This window comes from Tenrec ecaudatus, chromosome X (genome assembly GCF_050624435.1).
Source record: "Tenrec ecaudatus isolate mTenEca1 chromosome X, mTenEca1.hap1, whole genome shotgun sequence".
NCBI classification, from domain to species: Eukaryota; Metazoa; Chordata; class Mammalia; order Afrosoricida; family Tenrecidae; genus Tenrec; species Tenrec ecaudatus.
The window spans coordinates 140,595,552-140,599,471 of NC_134548.1; the positions used below are offsets into that span (position 1 = coordinate 140,595,552).

The 3,920-nt window shown below is 36.7% G+C and overlaps 1 non-coding gene across 1 annotated transcript; it reads right to left on the reverse strand.

Moving 5' to 3' along the window:
* Positions 1-368: 368 nt before the first annotated feature.
* On the reverse strand, positions 369-501 carry LOC142435299 (small nucleolar RNA SNORA63). The gene has a single exon (XR_012781380.1). It is a non-coding gene; the product is annotated as a small nucleolar RNA SNORA63 (small nucleolar RNA).
* Positions 502-3,920: the final 3,419 nt, after the last annotated feature.

Genomic DNA, 3,920 nt, shown 5'->3' on the forward strand with positions numbered 1-3,920 from the left:
GGAAACCCATAGACAACAAAAGAGATGACAAGGACAGGAAAGGAAATCTTAACCTTCACCAACTACACTTATAGCTGCACTTAACGCTAAAACCCAGAGTATCTTCTTAGCCTAATAAACATAAAATATCACAATCTGTTTGGTTTTAGTTCTAGACCTTATGCCAATATCTGGCCTTCATATACACACACAGTGAAAATTACAAGGCGAAAAGGCAAAATTAAGTACAGCCTGAAGAGAAAAATAAAGCATCACAACTAGACTTTGATAGGAAAGGTCTTTTGGAATTATTATACCAGCTATATAAAATAACTATGGTTAATGTGCTAAGGGCTTTATCTCTATATCTATTTATTTATTTTTTCACTATGTATGAGAGCAAGCATTCCTGGCCTGCTATAAGAAACTAGCAGACAGGAATAGATAGGAAACAGCTTTACTTTGAGCAGGGGGAATGACAAAATAGCACTAACCAGCTGTATTGCAGTCTAAATCCTGCTGATGCTAAGATCTTTAATGGAAAAATAGAAACAGTATGCAAGAATAGGTAAGTAAATATGGCATATTGAGGGAACCCAAGAAAGGATCTATAAGAAATACTCAAAATGAAAAATATGTGGACACAAATGACTAATGATTTTGTAGGTAGGTTCAGTGATAAAATGGCTATGGCTAAGGAGAGAATCAGTGAGTTTCAGGTATGTCAATAGAAACTGTGAAACACTAAAGCAAAGGGAAAACAGAATGGAAAAGTAGAACCGAATAGCCAATAAATGTGAGCCCAAAGCAAAGGCTGGAGCATATGCATAATATGAATATATATATATATATATATATATATATATATATATATATATATATATAGAGAGAGAGAGAGAGAGAGAGAGAGAGAGAGAGAGGAACAAAAAGCATGTTTGAAATAACAAGGGTCCAGAATTTTCCAAAATTAATGATAGACACCAAACCACAGTTAGAAAACTCTGATTGCAATAAGTAGGATACATACCACAAAATCTACGCCTAGTTTATTATAATCAAACTATTAAAATGCCAACAAAAGAGAAAGTTTAAAGCCTTATCTACAGAGAAGGAGTATGAATTTCATCAGTGCCTGGTCTTGGCAAAAGGGACTCCATTTTGAATCTGGTGCCTTCAGCTTGGCTCTCAGAATTCACCTCTCATAGACCTCCCTTTCACTGACCTCCCTCTCTCACAGATCTCCCCCTCCCCTGCTCAACCTTCAAATTCCTGGAGCTGACTACTCCCAGAGCCAGAATGTTTTCTGAAGATATGCACATTCCACTCTAGCTGTCCTTGGCATATAGAGAAGGTCAAAGACCTTCCCCCTTCTGAAGCAAGCACCTGTGTGCACAGATCCTCCCCAGCTTGGACCCTTCCCAGTTGTGCCTGCCAGCAGGGGTATAAAAACCGCAGCCTAAATTTCCCAAAGTGCGGTTTCAAAGGCTTCAATTCCCTGAGTTGCTGAATCTGCCTGCAAGCCTCCCAATAAAGCCTGCTTCTAAATTTTGCCGATTGGATTTTTGGTTCTGTTTTGCGCCCCAAAATTCCTTACAATCAGAATATTTTTAGAACCAATTTAATCCAAAGAGATTGGAATAGAATATTGAAAGTGTTTAAAGAATAAAACCTTTAAACCTAAAATTCTTTTTTTTTTGGTCTATTACACCAACATTAACATGTCTTTTTTATTAAGAATGTCGCAGGGCCAAGTATTTGTGTTTATGTCACAGCCGCGTGTGTTTTCCCATTAGAACAAACAATCATCCAGCTTGGCCACAGGAAGAGGGTTGCTAGGAGGTTGAGGAGCTAGAGAGCTGGAACTTTCTGGGTGGTGGGAAAACAGGGAGCTGGAATTTTTCTGGGTGGTGGGAAAACAAGGAACTGGATATTCCTGGGTGGTGGAAAAACAGGGAGCTGGATATTCCTGGGTGTTTGGAGAAACAGGAGCTAGATCTTCCTGGGTGGTTGGAAAACATGGAGCAAATCTGTGTCAAGAGAAAGAAGAGGGGAGTCAGCAGCTCTTCTAGTTTTCTCCCTGAGCACTAGAGAAAGTGTGGTTCCTTGGCGTTTGACATAGGTACTGTACAGAGAATGGGCCTTTCCTGTTAGCCTGTCACTTACTCTCCAGATGGCCCTCCTTCAAGGGTGGTGGTAGGAAGTTAGTATGTGCCCGCCCTGAGGTTAGCACTAGAGGGTTAAATATTCACAACCACCGCCACGCCCTCCCCACACTCTCAAGAGTCATTCTCAGGGAGATACATTCTGCAGGCATGTTTATGATCCTCGCTGGTGCCATGCTGCTTCTAATTTCTTAATCCAGCAAATTTATTCAAACAATGTGAAAAAAACAATTTTTTTCAGAAAAATATGGAGGGAGTCATATCAAGTAAACCTGTTTTGTAAGATATGTTAAATATTTTCTTCAAAAAGAAACTTGGATTTACATAAAGAAAGCGAAACTTTCGAAAAAGGATAAATGAGGGTAAATCAATATATAGTTTAAAATTTTTAATTTACTAAAAGATTACAGTCTAACAAAAGCAATAATATATTCATAAATGATGCATCCAGTGATTAATAATAGGAATGATTTATTCAGAAATTATACATCATACATAAGTGAAATTTAAGGTTGATAAGGGAAATAATGGGAAAACTCTGTATGAAGTATTTGCATTATGGGTGAAGTAATTTGTAATGATTACATACTCTAAGGTAAGCATTAAATTCTTTAACAGAATTATAATTTCTATGACAAGGAAAGAGGGAAATGAATTATATATATGAATTATATAAAATGAAATACATAACATAATTTTATAAAATAATTTTAAAATAAAAACAATTTAATGTTCAATTAAAACTAGAGAAGACTTAAGAATGGAAAATAGATAAATAAATAAATAAAAGAAGGGCAGTGAATGGAAGACAGTGGTAAATGAGTTCGGATTTGCGTGTGTGTGTGTTTAAGAGGTATATACATTATCAGGAAGAAATCTAAGGAGAAATTAAGAAGTACTTTGTAATAAACAAAAGTGAAAAATATTATTGATCATAATTTGTTGAATACTGTAAAAACAGCAGTTCTTGAAGAAAATTTTATTTAACTGAATGCATATAGAAGAACAGAAGAAAGCTATAAAATCAATCATTTAAACTTCCACATTAGGAAAATGGAAAAGGAAAAGCAAACTAGATTTAACCAAAACCCTAAACTTACAAAACCCTAGTCAATTTTGACATATAGAACACAGTGGAACCAGTACTAAAGATTCCTGATGCTGAAGATCCTTAAGGGAGCAAAAAGCCTCCGTTTGTCCCAACAAGCAGTTGATAAGGTCATGAGGAACCTATACATGGGTCAAAAGGACCTTAACCTTGCTTGCTGAAATGAGTAAGGTTTGAAGCACTTGAGGACAATTTTTGTGCCTGACTCGAACTGTGGTATTTTCACTTGCCTCATATGCATGTGAAAGTTGAACAATGCTTAAGGATAACAGAAGAAAAAGTGATGTATTTTAAGTATGGTGTTAGCAAAGAATATCAAAAGTAGTATGAACTGCCAAAAGAACAAGTAGATCTGTCTTGGAAGTACAGCCAGTATACGCCAAAGACAAGGATGACGATATTTCCTCTCACGCACTTTGGACATTTTATCAGGAGAGACCATCCTTTAAGGACATCATGCTTGGTAAAGCGATGGAACAGGAAGAAGAGAAAAGTTCTAAATGAGATGGATTGACATAGTGGCTGCAACAGTGGTTTCAAACATCAACAGCTGTGACCATGGCGCAGCACTCGCGTGTGTTTCTTTCTCTTCTACATAAGTTTGCTCTGAGTTGTAACTTACTCGAAAGCACTTCAGAATAACATCTTCTCAAATTATTTGCTTGGCACAC